The sequence below is a fragment of the Eleutherodactylus coqui genome, chromosome 2 (assembly GCF_035609145.1).
Source record: "Eleutherodactylus coqui strain aEleCoq1 chromosome 2, aEleCoq1.hap1, whole genome shotgun sequence".
Taxonomy (NCBI): Eukaryota; Metazoa; Chordata; class Amphibia; order Anura; family Eleutherodactylidae; genus Eleutherodactylus; species Eleutherodactylus coqui.
Genome location: NC_089838.1, coordinates 236,185,178 through 236,202,369, shown reverse-complemented (window position 1 = coordinate 236,202,369; position 17,192 = coordinate 236,185,178). Strand labels below are relative to the sequence as shown.

General features: G+C 46.0%; 1 protein-coding gene across 9 annotated transcripts in view; it reads right to left on the bottom strand.

Moving 5' to 3' along the window:
• GABPB1 (GA binding protein transcription factor subunit beta 1) overlaps window positions 1-12,088 on the bottom strand; it is a 58,965-nt gene extending 46,877 nt beyond the window's left edge. For 2 of the 9 annotated variants that reach the window (XM_066592653.1, XM_066592654.1), the window contains exon 1: window positions 11,626-12,082. The gene's annotated coding sequence lies outside the window, so the exon portion shown is untranslated. Of the gene's footprint in view, window positions 1-11,256; window positions 11,265-11,625 lie in introns of those variants that run through there. The other 7 variants (XM_066592655.1, XM_066592657.1, XM_066592656.1 and 4 more) reach the window with 6 other exon arrangements.
• Between the last annotated feature and the right edge of the window lie 5,104 nt (window positions 12,089-17,192).

Genomic DNA, 17,192 nt, shown 5'->3' with positions numbered 1-17,192 from the left:
ACAACTCTCTGCTCTCAGCTACTCACATACTAGTCCGGGAGCAGGGAGTTTTTAAATGTCCTGGGCTTCTGCGTGTGACGCAATGACAATCCTTATTTTAACTTTGTATCCATTTTAATGCAATCGCGTGACCGTGGGGGGGTCGTCCCATTGTCCCACCACGACAGCTCCAGGTTGTTGGTTACCGGAGGTAACCAACAGCATGGAGCTGTCACGTCCACAACCTGCGGGGCTTTAATCTCCAGAGAAATCGTGCTTTTACGGCCCAGGGGATTAAAGCCCAGCCAAGACGTAAAAAGTCTTAATAGGGTGGTCACTAAGGGGCTAAAGGGACTGTTTCATCTGAATAGGATCTACTGTTTAAAGCGCAAGTACACTTCCAAATGACTTTCAGAAAAAGCTCTTGTGTGATTAACATGAGAAATAACAGCATTTCTCTCCATTATACGCTTCTTATCTTGCATTTTCCTAGCAGTTTTCCACCTTCTGTAGGCTTAAAGGAGATGTCCCGCGCCGAAACGGGTTTTTTTTTTTTTTAAACCCCCCCCCCCGTTCGGCGCGAGACAACCCCGATGCAGGGGTTAAAAAACCCACCCGCACAGCGCTTACCTGAATCCCGGCGGTCCGGCGTCTTCATACTCACCTGCTGAAGATGGCCGCCGGGATCCTCTGTCTTCATGGACCGCAGGGCTTCTGTGCGGTCCATTGCCGATTCCAGCCTCCTGATTGGCTGGAATCGGCACGTGACGGGGCGGAGCTACACGGAGCCCCATAGAGAAGAGGAGAAGACCCGGACTGCGCAAGCGCGGCTAATTTGGCCATCGGAGGGCGAAAATTAGTCGGCACCATGGAGACGAGGACGCCAGCAACGGAGCAGGTAAGTATAAAACTTTTTATAACTTCTGTATGGCTCATAATTAATGCACAATGTACATTACAAAGTGCATTATTATGGCCATGCAGAAGTGTATAGACCCACTTGCTGCCTCGGGACAACCCCTTTAATATCCAACAGAAAGTATTCCCTAAAGTCCATACCAAGAATTGGAGGGGACTATTTGCTATAAGGTCTCCAATACAGTGCAAGCACAAAAAACTGAAGAGATCTTGCTGCAATCCATCTATAACACTCTCCAAAGTAACAGCACCATGGAGGACATCATATAGCAGTACTGAGCAGTGTTGCCATCAATCCAGAATTCGGATGAGATAAAAAAAACCTTAGAAGTTGCTGGCACATCTCTGTGAGTCTCTCAGCTTCTGTCTCTTTCCAGCAGCCTTTTCCTCGTCCTCCCTTAACCCCTTGAGTGGCACGCCCGGAAATTTTCCGGGACGAGCTCCACTGCCGATAGTGATATAGCCCGGAAGCTTTCCGGGCTATGTATCACTATGGGAGCTGCAGAGCACAATGCCACAAGCTGTGGCATTGTGCTCTGCCTGCACTCTCCCACAGAGAACAAAGCAAGGGCTTTGAACAACAGAAGTAGAAGATATTGCCGATATGCCGGCAATCTCCTGCTTCTAAGTCTCCTGCTTTGTTTATAGGTTGCCATAGAGACCATCGGCTTGTCAGAAGCAAGCCGACGGTCTCTGTGGCAGGGAGAGCTGGTGCTTTGCTGTCAGAGGACAGCCAGGCACCAGCTCTTACAGCAGAGATCAGAGAAAACCTCTGGTCTCTGCTGTGTTAACCCTTTACATGCTGCAGTCTATGTGACTGCAGCATGTAAAGGGCTGTCACCATCAGACCCCCGGAAAGTGATCAGGGGGTCCTGATGGGTCTCTGTGAAAGACCCCTAAAGGGACAAAAATAAAAAAAAACTAAAGTAAAAAAATTATTAAAAAAAAATAAAAATAAAAACACTTGTCTCCCTTTACTTTGTAAAAAATTTAAAATAAAAATCACACATGTGGTATCCATGCGTCGTAATGACCCAGAGGAAAAAGTTGGTATGTTATTTAACCCTTTAATAACATGGCCCCTTTTTTTCTTTTTCCCCATTTCTTTTTTTCCTCCCCCTGTTTAAAAAATCATAACTCCTTTATTTATCCATTGACATCGCTGTATGAGGCTTGTTTTTTGCGGGATGAGTTGTATTTTTCAATGGTGCTATTTAAAGTACCATATAATGTACTGAAAAATTTTTACAAAATTCTAGGTGGAGTAAAATGGAAAAAAAAATGACATTCCGCCATCTTTCAGTGGGTCTTGTTTCTGCGGCGCACAAACTGCAACAAAAATGACCTGATAACTTTATTCTATGGGTCAGTATGATTACTACGATACCAAACTTGTATAGTTTTTTTTTTGCTGTAGTACTTGTATTTTTTTCAAAGACATTTAATTTTTTAAAATTATTTTCTGCTGCATCTTCTGAGCACAATAACTTTTTTTATTTTTCCGTCGACGTAGTTAAGTAAGGGCTCATTTTTTGCGGGACGTCCTGTAGTTTATCTTGGTACCAATCCGGAATACATACGACTTTTTGTTCGCTTTTTATTGCATTTTTTCTGGGAAACAGGGTGACTGAAAAAGTGCATTTGTGGCGTTCTTTATTTTTTTTCGGACTACGGTCACTGTGCAGGGGAAAATAATGCACTACTTTGATAGATCGGACATCTATGGACGCGGCGATATCAAATTTGTATTTTTCTTTTAGGATTTAGATTTTTTTATCATAGATATGGCAAAAAGAGGGTGATTTAAACTTAAATTACTTTTTTTTTTAAAGTGTGCAAAAGTCATGAAAAAGAAAAATAACTATTACAATTTGGTATTGGCATAATCGTACTGGCCTGTAGTATTACTTTAATTATTTATACTTCTCAGAGAATGCAGTGAAAAATAAAAATAAAAACCATTGCAGAATTACAGATTTTGTTAATCTTGCCACTAGAAAAAAAATTGAATAAAAAGGGATCAAAATTTTACATGTTCCAAAAAAATAGATAAATGAAGACTAGAGTTCATCCTGCAAAAAACAAGGCCTTCTAGAGCTCCGGCAATGGAAAAATAAAATTAATACGGCTCTTGGAATGTGGTGACACAAAAGCAAACCTTTAAAAAAAAAAAAAGTTTAAAATGTACAAAAATAGCAAAACATTAAAACTGTATAAACTTGGTATCGCCGGAATCGTGCTGACTCAGAATAATCATTTCACATTATTTATTCTGCGGGTTGAACGCCGTAAAAATGAAATCCAAAAAACAAATGGCAGAATTTCTTTTTTTCCCCCCAATCTCTCTACAAATGTTTTTACAAAAGTTATGCAATACATTATATATACCCAAAAATGATGCCATCAAAAAGTACAACTTGTTCCGCAAAAAACAAACCCTCATATGGCCGTGTCAATGGATAAATGAAAACGTTATGGCTCTTGGAACGCGACTGCAAAATTAGTTGAAATTCAATGATTAGCCCATTTAAAAAACCTGCCCTGGTGGGCACGACAGGGTGGTAGGAAACCCGCCACTCAAGGGGTTAATAGTCTTCAATGGGCTGCAGACGTAATCTCAGCTCTTGGTAGCCAGACTTTCCGTATGAATTTTTTTCTCTAATATAGTACAAAGTTTATCATACTTGTTTGTTCTATCAATTTATGAAAAAAAACAAACTATAAAATGTTAACTCTGTAAAAGGGGTTTTCCTAGTTGTAAAATGTCCATACAACCAGAGGCCCCCCCCCCCCCCCCCATGGTCTAACTTAACAAATAAGCATATATTCACCTCTCCCTGCTCCTGCTGTGTCCCATGCCGCTGGTACGGGTCTTCACTCTGAAGTCACATTTACAGGCTATCCCAGCCTTTTTACGAGACATCACAGGCATGGCAGCCAATGACAGAATTCACCTCTTGATCGCTGAGCTGTTATTGGCTGCAGCGCTTATGACATTTCGTAAACGGAACAGGACTGCAGCCTGTACACAATCACAGGCACAGAGGACTGCACACCAGCGGGGCACCCACGGGAGCAGGTAAAGGGGAGTATACACTTCTTTGTTATGTTAGAGCATGGGGTATTGGTTGTACAGACCTTCTACAACTAGGACAACACCTTTAAATTAATTTATATGTTAAAGGGCTCTTCTGAGATATCTATAGATAGAGCTAGGCATACTTTTTTTTTTTAAATAAAAACCTGCTAGTCTACAGTCGAGGTCTGTGATTGGCTGCAGCAGACTAACGTCCCATTCACAGACCGATTGCAGGAAGTAAACAGAGTGCAGATGGAGAGAATGCAGATGCAGCACTGGGACTGCAGAGACGGCAATACAATTTGACTAACTGATATACCCTGCCTCGCCCAAGTTAATTTGGTACAGGTGTTTACCTGTTTGCACTGAAAATTTTATGAAGTCATGGTTACTTCAGAGGAACTGAGGAATAAAATATGTACACACACATAGGAGCGTTAGATTCTCCTCAGACTGCATGTACCGATGTCCCTCTGCAGAATGTGTCACCCCTCCCACTAACCTCACTTTTTACTCTTAAAGATAACGTCCCTTTTTGTTCGAATATAACCCCAGACTGGAGGGTGCAGCCCCTTCTCAGCCTTAAAGGCATGCTTTATCCCTGCAGTCCATGACCACTTCCTTATGTACTTTACAGCCTTTAAGTATATACACACACACACAGAGGTCAGTTAGATTCTCCTCAGTATATACACACATAAAGATCAGTTGTATTATCCTTAGTATATTTACGCAGAGGTCAGTTAGATTTTTCTCAGTATATACACATAGGGGTGAGGTAGATTCTCCTCAGTATATACACATAGACGGGAGGTAGATTCTCTGCAGTATGCACACAGAGAGAGAGAGAGAGAGAGAGAGAGAGTGCGTTAGATTTTGCTCAGTATATACACATAGAGGTGAGGTAGATTTTCCTCATAATACAAATTAGTTACATTACATGGGGGAGGGTGGGGGGAGGACTTTCGCACTTCAAATTGAAAAATCAAGTTGCGAACCCTTTACTCTTCCTATTTAGGACCTAAAGAATGGTTGTGCCAAATTTCACATTTGTACAACGAGAAGTTAAAGAATTAGATTAGGTACATAACATAGGGGCTCACTTACTTTTGCACTTAGAATTGTATAATTAAGTTGCTACAACTTTACTTTTCCTATGTACGACCTGAAGAATGGTTGTGCCAAATTTCACATTTGTGTGATACAGATGTGTGTTATTATTTACATTACATAGGGGGTCAATTTTACAAATTTACTTTTTCTATGTAGGACCTAAGGAATGCTTGTGTCAAATTTCACGCTTGTACGACACCACGAAGATACATAACAAAGCGGGGGAAGGGTCACTTACTTTTACACATTTAGCATTGAATAATCAAGTTGGGACCCCTTACTTTTCTTATTTAGCACCTACAGAATGGTCATGCCAAATTTCAAGTTTGTACGACATCGGGAAGTTACAGAATTATTACCGAGTCAGTCAGTCACTGAGGTCTTTCACCTTTCTATATGTAGATTCTTTATTTTGAAGAATGGCCAGCAGGATTTTTTGCTGTTGTGTCGCCGCATTACAAGAGCCATAACATTCTTATATTTCCATCAACAGAGCTCTACAAAAGGCTTGTTTTTTTGCAATATGAGCTCTAGTTTTCATTGATCGCATTTTTGGGACCATATATTTTGATCACTTATTTTATTTCCTTCTGTAATTCTGGCATTGGTTCATTAAATTATTATTTTTTACAGTATTCATCATGCAAAACAATATATAAGATTAATTCTGGAGCTCAGTACAATTCAGTCAATATCAAATTTATAGTGATTTTAGGTTTTGCTACTTTTGAACACTATTTTAAAAACATTTTAAAAAATCTTTTGAAGGCCCCCTGCACATGGGTGGAAATTCGGCAGCTGGATTTCCCGCAGAATTTCCGCCCGTAGAAGCTGGCATAGAATTGCATTAAATAACGCAATCCTTGGCATATGGCCGCGATTTGTCCGCCTAAAAAAAAAATCACACGCGGAAAACAAATTGTGGCATGTTCTATTTTTGTGCGGGTCTCGCAGAGGCCCGCACAGAAATGTCACTCCCTGTGCCCCTGCTCCACTCTGCGCCGGCTGGCCGGCACATCAAAGAGCCAGGGTCGCGAAAGAGGCGAGCGCCGCACTGGTCCCTGCAGGGGCTCGAGTCGAGTCCCGCTGTGAGAATTCGTCGCAGGCGGCATTAATCTCCGCATTTAAAGACTCATCTTTTTTTTTCATTTTTACATCAATGGTTATGATTTTTTCCCCCCCTTTGCAGGAAGAGGTGTACTTTTCAATGATACCCTTTGGTGACTCATGACTTTTTGATCGCTTTCTATTCAGTTGTTAAGCAAGTTATGCAAAAATTTGCTATTCTGGCCAATCTATATTATTTTCACGGCGTTCACCTTGCAGGTTAAATAACGCTAATTTTCTTACATGCGTCCTTAAGAGCAGACAACAGCAATTTTGTGTTTTTTGCCTTTTATCTTTTCAAAACATAGTAGGGGGGGGGGGGGAGATAGTGGTATTTTGACTTTTTATCTTATTTTTTTTTTAACAGCTATTCCACTATATTTTTGTCCCACTGGGGGACTTGAATGTCATTAGGAATGACTGGTCCTATAAAATTGCAGTGTATTATATTGGCCTCCTAGACCCTACGTTTGGCAAGGCTTCATAAGCCAGAGGCCGGATAATGAGATGTTACCAAAGAGTTTTCTCTACAGAACAGGACTAGTAGGCTTAGTGGCCTAATAGTCACTAATTTGAAAATGTGCTGCATGCCTAGATTCTGCTGTGAATGAATGTTTTATTAATACCTCATTTACTTACATTATACTGTACTTTGTTCTGCAATTATGGTGCACAGCTGAAAATCTGCAACAATTCCACTAGGTGTGAACTCACCCCATGCGTGAGCAGAATATAAACCAAAATTCTACAGTAATGTGCAGTACAGTAGAATGTAAGTGAAAGCAGTTTTAACAAAAGATATCACGATTGTTCTGAGAGATTCTATATAAGGCTAGGTTCGTAGTACGGGCCACATACCAGACTACATATTACAAATAAAAAAAAATGTTAGAATACACTACAGCACAGTGAGCTATGCTGTTTGCACAGCTCCAAAGTTATGGCAACTGTGTGACCCACTACGCTACTTCCATAGCTCCCAATCACTTCTATGGGAAGTTACAGGAAAGGGCACAGCCCACCCCATTCAATTGTTACCATACACACAGCACTGGTGTACAGTGGGGTAATCTAATCTTAAGACAAGATTGACCAACATTGGAATACCCCTGTATGAATTGAGCCATATTGTAGGTTCACACACGGCAGATTTGCTGTAATTTTCAACAGAAACCCACATCAAACCTTGCAGATTTTGATGCATTTTTGTGCAGATTCGCAATGGATTTCACACCTTTAAAGGTCTGAAGGAAGTCAAGAGGGGTGCCCTTAAGCAGAGCACCCCAGGGGAGAGGGTGTGTGGAGACACCTGGGGGTGAGTGAGTCAGGGGATGGCATCCCCAAGGAGAGCACCCAGAAGGGGTGCTATTCTCAACCATTGTTTTCCAAACTTGGTAAAAACTCATACTTTGATTTAATAGAATGCTGTTATCCAATAGGTGGCGCTGCAGAGGTTTTGTTCCATCTTCCTTGTTTGCAGGTCTGAAGTAGACATTTCACATTCCTTGTCACTGGACTAATTATTTACTGTTATGGTCATCTCCCCCTGCTATTTATGTAAATGCTATTAATCCCAACATGTCTGTGCCCTCTTACCCTCTGTCTCTGGTATTTAACTAGTGCAAATTAAGTTCACCATGTTCCTGACCTCCCATGTGATCATGTGTAGTTATTAAATACGTTGTTAGATTTGTTCCATTATGCCTGAGGAAGGACCCTGTGAGGTCTGAAAGCTCACTATAACATCATGTCTTTTTGTTAGCCATTAAAGGTATCATATCTACAAGATTACTTGGTTTCTCTTACGGAGAACAATCACATTTTGCTCTACTGGCTAACACCGTACCAAACCTCCCCCCCCCCCCCCCCCCCTTAGGTCGGTCTCACACGACCGGATAGGAATTGCAGATTCCACAAGTGTTTGATCTACGGTAATAAGCGGATCAATCACATACATTAGATTACACAAGTCGGATCACATTAGTGGGTTGGAATTGCGTTATTCACTCACAGAAAATAGAATGCATGTTCTATTGTACCGTGGAATCAGCAACATGGAGCCCATTGTTCTCTATGGTTGCAGATATACCCACAGCCCATGTGCAATTACATTGCGTATGGGCAGCGGGTATCCGCGTCATTGCTAAGCGACGGCCTGAGATATATAAATAAACAAAGGTGTACTGCGCGAGTATGAAGTCATAACGAAGTACATTACACGACTGTACGCAGGGTCATGGTTGGACTCCCAGCTGGAATCTGCTGCGGGCCTTTTTAAGTGAATTCCACATACGGCCGTGTGGGCGCAGTCGGTGACACTAGACGACTTAAAACAACGTATCTCTGTTGCAGTGGAATCAATAACTGATTACGTTCACCATCTGAGCCCACATCTGTAAGGTGCATTAAGAACAGGAGAGTTCTTGCATCTTTTCATCTCATTTATGTATGCAGAAATCGGCTTTGCCTTTACACTGTTCTTTATGAATCACCCTGTATGCTGAAAATCCATCACTGAAAAAAAGGCCTAAGGGCTTCTCCACACGACTGGCCAGGTATTTGGGCATGCAAATCATAAAGAATAGAACCCATGGATTTTAATAGGTTTGCTCCCAGGAGCGCATTTCGCTTGCGCAGGAAAAAATAGGACCTGATCTATTTTCCTGCATTTTGAAAAAAAAGGCCCCATAGAAGCGTATTGAGGTGTGCAAATACAAAAGGGGAAGTGTGCAGTGCAAAATACAGAGAAAAGAACACATCTTGCCCTTATTAGGCCAATTAGCCTTTTAATCTACAGAAAGGCCTCATTCACACGGCTGTATTCATAAAACGCTGCGTGGATCATGTAGCGGTTTACCGGACGGCAATGAGCCAGCTATTGCTGCGTATGGCAGATCGTGCATCTCACGCACGCAGTCATGCACAGGGGGTCTTTATTTTTAAATTCCCAGCTCTGTCTCATAGTGGCGTTCCATACACTAACCATAGAGAACAATAGAGCTGTCACTGTGTCATACACTGTGAAGTAGAGCAGGCTGCCATCTTTTTCAAATGCATGTCTACATGCTAGTGTGAATGGATCAATGAAAATAGATGTACTTTCATTCACTACATACAATGTGGCCGTGCATCCCGAGCACAATGGTCATATGAATGAGCCCAAAGGGCGTGTTGTGTGTGCGAGTAGACAGGTCTTGCATACGCAAAAAGTACAGTAAGAAGTGCAGACGTGTGCAAATGTACCTCATCCTTCCAAATACACTGTGTTGCAGCGAACAAAACAAAATTTAAAAAAAACAGAAGGTGGACAAACTTATGTGATTTAAAACTCCCATTAAAGTCAATGGGTGCATATAAAAATAAATAAATAAATAAAAGCACTTGTATTTTTTATTTATTTATTTTTAAACGCACCCACTGACTCGAATAGGTGATTCCGCACCAAGATACACACCATAATAGTTTACATGGACCACTGGTCTGTGAAAAAAAACAGCTTTAATAGAGTCCAAGATTGTCCTTTCATATTCAGACGCATGTGAATAAGCCCCAAGACTGCGCTGTACAGGCCATTGGCGGTCCGGTAGTAACTGCTGCAGGGGCGGCTCACGAACACCTGCAGCATCAGTACAGAAAATGAAACTATAGTAAACAATCCCCCAATAAGGAAGCCCCCGCCGCCACGTGAGCCCCCAGCAGTGATGGCCCCCTGGTGGACAATGCCCTCACTCCCCAGCAGCCCCATGTACATGCCACACGCAGCAGCCCCCGGCAGTGATGCCCCTGGTGGACAATGCAGTCCCCCGTGTGTTAACCCCCCAGCAGCCCCATGTACCCAGCAGTCCCCAGAAGTGATGGCCCCCTGGTGGACAAAGCCGGCCCCCTGTGTGTGAGCCCCCCCCCCCCGCAGCACCATGTACACAGCAGTCCCATGCAGCCCCCAGCAGTGATGGCCCCCTGTATCCCCAGCAGTGACGGCCCCCTGGTGGACAATGCTGTCCCACTGTGTGTGAACCCCCATGTATCCCCAGCAGTGGCGGCCCCCTGGTGGACAATGCTGTCCCACTGTGTGTGTGAACCCCCATGTATCCCCAGCAGTGGCGGCCCCCTGGTGGACAATGCTGTCCCACTGTGTGTGTGAGCCCCCATGTATCCCCAGCAGTGGCGGCCCCCTGGTGGACAATGCTGTCCCACTGTGTGTGTGAGCCCCCATGTATCCCCAGCAGTGACGGCCCCCTGGTGGACAAAGCTGTCCCACTGTGTGTGTGAACCCCCATGTATCCCCAGCAGTGACGGCCCCCTGGTGGACAATGCTGTCCCACTGTGTGTGTGAACCCCATGTATCCCCAGCAGTGACGGCCCCCTGGTGGACAATGCTGTCCCACTGTGTGTGTGAACTCCCATGTATCCCCAGCAGTGACGGCCCCCTGGTGGACAATGCTGTCCCACTGTGTGTGTGAACCCCCATGTATCCCCAGCAGTGGCGGCCCCCTGGTGGACAATGCTGTCCCACTGTGTGTGAACCCCCATGTATCCCCAGCAGTGACGGCCCCCTGGTGGACAATGCTGTCCCACTGTGTGTGTGAACCCCATGTATCCCCAGCAGTGACGGCCCCCTGGTGGACAATGCTGTCCCACTGTGTGTGTGAACTCCCATGTATCCCCAGCAGTGACGGCCCCCTGGTGGACAATGCTGTCCCACTGTGTGTGTGAACCCCCATGTATCCCCAGCAGTGACGGCCCCCTGGTGGACAATGCTGTCCCACTGTGTGTTTGAACCCCCATGTATCCCCAGCAGTGACGGCCCCCTGGTGGACAATGCTGTCCCACTGTGTGTGAATCCCCCATGTATCCCCAGCAGTGGCGGCCCCCTGGTGGACAATGCTGTCCCACTGTGTGTGAACCCCCATGTATCCCCAGCAGTGACGGCCCCCTGGTGGACAATGCTGTCCCACTGTGTGTGTGAACCCCCATGTATCCCCAGCAGTGACGGCCCCCTGGTGGACAATGCCGTCCCCGCCGCGGAGGCCTCCGCTCACACAGCACGCAGCTTGTATTACCCGGTAGCGCGGACACCCGGCTATAACGGGCACAACCGGCGCCGGGAGGACGTTTCCCGCCCAGTGTACGTCGCCGGGCCGGCGGGGAACAGCGAGGCCTCCATTCCCGCCACTCGGTCTTACGGGTCGGCCGCCCCAGCCGCACGCTCCCCGCCGCCCGGGAGGCACACTGCACGGCCCCGGGTCCCCGGAAACCTAGCGACTTTAACGCAATAAACAGGAAATCGCTCGGAGGATCTGGGTTCCGGGGGAAGTTGAATTATTTTTTACCACAGAAGAGATCAACTTCCACATCCGGTAGGGCCCGACACCCAACGCTGACCTGGAAAAGATTCGGTAACCTGACAGAAATGCGCTGCGTCTGCTTACCGTGTCCGATGTGGCTGTGCCACCCGCCCCGCTCCTGGCTGCTGTCCTCCCGGCTGAGCGGCCGCTCACTCAACCGACCCGGTTTACTTCAAATGCAATCTCATCGGCGCTGAAAATCCCCGAAGAAAAGTCCCCCCGCGTTGTGCGCGGATGTGCACAGTAATCTGTGGAGGGCCGCATCACCTCCGCTCATGTCGAGGATGCAGCGTCGTTACGTGGACGTGACTCGGGTGATAGTTATGGTTTGTTGTCGGTTTATTAAACGTGTTCTATTTTTACACCGCTAACCGGTAACGTTATGGTAAACACCCGAGCGGCGAGGCCGAGGTTTAATTTACAGAAAAAAGAAGCGGTTGGCGGAGGGATCTTGATGTAAGGCGGTGACGGGCCGGGTATGGCGCATGCGCAGTGCTAGTAGTATGAGGTTAGTGGCTCTAGTGTCCCGCTGGGCTCTTGGATGTTATCTCTGCGCACACTATCTCCAGCCAGCATGGCGACCACACTATGTTATGGGGGGGAGGGAGAAATAAAACCCTGCAGAGGATTTGTCAGTGTTTGCACATTCAAATAAAAAATGCCAGTTGGACCAAACCCAAAAGTTACTTTAATATTGTCCTGGCAACTTTTAGTAACTTCTAAGTGGGGTGATATTGGGGCGTTTTATTTCTACAGCGTACACCCTGCAGCACAGATGACATAACTCTATACAGTGGGGCAATACGACTGCTACTAAACGGATAGAGATTTTATTTTATTTTTGCTGTACTACTTCTGGAAAAAAATATAAAAATGTCCTGCTGCCATCTTCTGGCCGCCATAGGGCCGGCTGCACACGAGCGTGACGGGCTCCGCCGCGGAATATTCCGCACCGTGAGCCCTGAGCTATTAGGCTCAATAGAGCCTAATAGCTGCGGGCAACGCAGCGGATTTTCGCCACGAATTACGCGGCGGAAATCCGTTCGTGGGAAGGAGGCCTAAAGGTTTTCTAATTTTTTTCGTCAACATAGTTGTTTGAGGGCTCGTTTTTTTTTGTTTGTTTTTTTTGTTTTTTGGGGTTTTTTTTTTGCGGGACTTCCTGTAGTTTCTATTGGTACTATTTTTGAGTACATATGACCTTTAATCGCTTTTTATTACATTTTTTTTATTACTTTGTGTCACTTTGATAGATCGGACTTATACAGATGCTACAATACCAAATGTGTTTTGTTTTTATTTTTATTTTTTTATAAATATGGGGAAAAGGTGTTTTTATTATATAATTTTTGTATTTGTATTTTGGTTTTTCCAGTCAGCGCTGGGATACACAGAGGTGGGAGTGGAAGCCGCTGCGCTGACCCCTGTGTAGTGGCTGGCGCTTGTAATTGCAGGCATAACGCTCCATTAAAATCCGTGTCCTAATTTGATGCGTATCACACACTGAAATAGGTCATAGGAATGAATGGGCCAGAGCAGACCTGCAGGAAACCTGTGTGTGTGCACATGAAAACAATGGGCCCTTTCTTGTTTTGTGTGTGTAAATACGCTGCATATTTACACAAAAAACCCCAAAGGGGCTGAAATACTTAGCAAATAGTTTTTTTTGGTCCGTAACTACGCTTCATGTTCATGGCCTGAAATCTGCTGGTGTGAGTGAGCCCTCGGCTCAAGGAGAGTGTGTGTCCTCCTGATACATCTGCTTATTGGGTATGAGTGAACCCTCAGAGCCGGGTGAGTGTGTGCCCTCCTGATACATCTGCTTATTGGGTGAGTGAGCCCTCAGCGCGGGGTAAGTGTGTGCCCTCCTGATACATCTGCTTATTGGGTGAGTGAGCCCTCAGCGCGGGGTGAGTGTGTGCCCTCCTGATACATCTGCTTATTGGGTGAGTGAGCCCTCAGAGTGGGGTGAGTGTGTGCCCTCCTGATACATCTGCTTATTGGGTGAGTGAGCCCTCAGAGTGGGGTGAGTGTGTGCCCTCCTGATACATCTGCTTATTGGGTGTGAGTGAGCCCTCAGAGCGGGGTGAGTGTGTGCCCTCCTGATACATCTGCTTATTGGGTATGAGTGAGCCCTCAGCGCGGGGTGAGTGTGTGCCCTCCTGATACATCTGCTTATTGGGTATGAGTGAGCCCTCAGCGCGGGGTGAGTGTGTGCCCTCCTGATACATCTGCTTATTGGGTATGAGTGAGCCCTCAGAGCGGGGTGAGTGTGTGCCCTCCTGATACATCTGCTTATTGGGTATGAGTGAGCCCTCAGAGCGGGGTGAGTGTGTGCCCTCCTGATACATCTGCTTATTGGGTATGAGTGAGCCCTCAGAGCGGGGTTAGTGTGTGCCCTCCTGATACATCTGCTTATTGGGTATGAGTGAGCCCTCAGAGCGGGGTGAGTGTGTGCCCTCCTGATACATCTGCTTATTGGGTATGAGTGAGCCCTCAGCGCGGGGTGAGTGTGTGCCGTCCTGATAAATCTGCTTATTGGGTGAGTGAGCCCTCAGAGTGGGGTGAGTGTGTGCCCTCCTGATACACCTGCTTATTGGGTATGAGTGAGCCCTCAGAGCGGGGTGAGTGTGTGCCCTCCTGATACATCTGCTTATTGGGTGTGAGTGAGCCCTCAGAGCGGGGTGAGTGTGTGCCCTCCTGATACATCTGCTTATTGGGTGTGAGTGAGCCCTCAGCGCGGGGTGTGTGCCCTCCTGATACATCTGCTTATTGGGTGTGAGTGAGCCCTCAGCGCGGGGTGTGTGCCCTCCTGATACATCTGCTTATTGGGTGTGAGTGAGCCCTCAGCGCGGGGTGTGTGCCCTCCTGATACATCTGCTTATTGGGTGTGAGTGAGCCCTCAGCGCGGGGTGTGTGCCCTCCTGATACATCTGCTTATTGGGTGTGAGTGAGCCCTCAGCGCGGGGTGTGTGCCCTCCTGATACATCTGCTTATTGAGATCAGTGTGTCCAGTATTGGCCCAATTGTAGTCCGTGTGTATACCCCAGCCTGAAGGGTCCCTTACCAAGTCTCCCCCATTGCTCTTCATTACCGGTGGGGCAATGACCGCCGGGCACACGCACAAATTTTTTCTGTCCAATTTTTGAACTGACAGGTCTGTTCGCACATAGGCCTCGTTCATCTGGATGGGTGTTGGCACGCTGGGCTTTTCTATTCAGACTAAGGCTAACTTGAAACGGGCGGTGAATCTGACTCCATATCACGCTCGCTATCCATGTGAAAACCCCCAAGGATGTCAGGCGTTCTCAAGCGTTTTCCATCGCGGCTGACAGTTTCACAGAGTTTCTCCCATTGTCTTCAGTGGAACATGTTGTGGTGCTGCGGCCGACCCCATTGTAACCGGTGGGCGGTGCGATGCGAGAGCATGCACTAAATTGGACACGCCGCAATTTGTTTCCTGGATGGCGGTGCCATGCGGTAAAAAAATTGCTCGTGTATGACCCTATTCAAAAGAATGGGGTTCGTAGTCGTGCTTCTCGCAATGCACAAATCTCGCATGATTTTATCGGCCGTGTGAAGCCTACCTTGTAGTGCAAGTTAAAAAAAAAATTGCAGCATGTCCAGTTTTCAGATGAAAATAGTACATGGTTATGTGTTGGGTACAGCACATGGACTACACGGCCCAGAATCTTTTACTTGGCCCATTTGCATGTACCCTTACCTAGGAAGGAGGTAGTTGAAGTAGAGTAGGGAGGAACTAATGAAAGTTGTACTTCTTGTTGCTACCATTAGGTCTCAGATATTTAACAGGCATCATCCACAACACTTTGGGATAATCTGTGATGCAGGCGTGAAGAAGACCTTTTGTAAGTCTGGTAGCATCATAGACCTCCCCAGAAGTGGTCACCGACAGTCACAGAAGGCTACATCCACATTTGTGCTGGCATTGTTTGTCAAAAGTCCTCAAGAGGTCTGGACAGCTGTTGTTACAGACTGGTATTAGCCACAAAAGAATTTGCAACATACTGAAGACCACAAGATACAAACAGTACATCCTGTAACAGAAGAGGATCCAGCCTGGTGGTCTCAGTAAGGACGAAGGCCAACCAACATTTCCCTGCCAGCGTTCTCCTCTCTGACGATGTATATGGAAAGGTCAGGTCAATCCCCCATGGGTTCACGGACAACAAACCTCAAGAAGGTGGGAAGATGATGGTTGGTTTGGGGCCTGGAGAACATGGTGAAGCCATTGGTGTTGAATGAGGAAGGGTAATTCCCAGCATTGTTTCAGCCCAATGGGGTTCTACTCCATTCTATTGTGGTGGTATAACAGTGGTAGGATCAACAGTTTCTAGGGTGTTGGATTAACCACCGGGGTCTACACAAGTAGCTAGCATGCTCTCCTGACCTCAGCCCACTTGATTTTTATCTGTGGGGTTGCATCAAGGCTTTGGCTTACCAAGAGAAGATTCAGAAGCTTCAGGATGATAAATGCCTGTACTGCCATATTTTAGACAGAGCTGTGCAATGTGACATCAGGAGCTTTGTATTCTGTATGAGGATGGTCACATTTGAAACCTCCTCTAGATGAGTCTACGTGGCTGTCAACCCCATGTGTATGTTGACTTTTGGACCACCCTGTACTTCCAAGTGCATTTAATAATCACCTTTATTTATACAGCGCATGCATATTACTCAGTGCTTAACTTGACAATGGGTTCTGCGCCCGCTGGGGCTTAAAATCTAGATTCACCTATTTGTATGTTTTGGGAGTATATGAGAAAACCCACACAAACACGGGAGAACGTACAAACTCCATGCAGCTATTGTCCTTAGTTGAATTAGAACCTATGACTACATTGCTGCAAAGCACCAGTGCCATCCACTGCGCTATTGACATGTATTATGGTGACCGTAGTCTAATAAAGTCTATTAATGCTAAAAAGTCGTTTGTATTTATTTTTTTTATTTTATCTCCTGTCACATGGTGTATTTTTGGCATAGTTTGGCGCAGTTCGCATGACTTAGCATTCAATTGAATGTGTTGTATAGAACTCTGCGCTGTAGTTCATACTGTATTGCCCCCCTGCACACGGGCAGAAATTCTGCCGCTGCCATAGGATTGCATTACAAAACGCAATGCTTGGCACAACAGCAAACAGCGGCACATTTTATTTCTGTGTGGGTCTCGCAGAGGCCAGCACAGAAATGTCAGTAGAGACCTGCTGGCACTCTCTGCGCATGCACCGGCTGGGCGGCAGCCGGCACATTACAGAGCTTTGGAGACTCTGGGACCAGGTGAGCCGCAGGCCTCTGCAGGGGCACAGGACTGCATCCCGCTGCTAGAATTCTTGCAGTGGGATCCAACCCGGCCGTCTGCAGGCGGCCTACAGCTTATGAAATCCACGGTGTGGAAAAAATGAGAGATGTCAATTCTTCTGCTAAATCTGTGTACAGGTCTGCATGCATGTCCTTAGAAGAATTTCAGACAATGGATATGTGAAGAAAAAGGAGGAATGCCGCTGCAGTCGATCCGGAGTGGTTTTATTTGGGCTACATGTTACACAGTTGAACAGACTCCTTAATCAGGCCACATTACAAAAACTGAGAAACGAGGGACATTTAACCCCTTCCCGCTCCAGGACGTACGT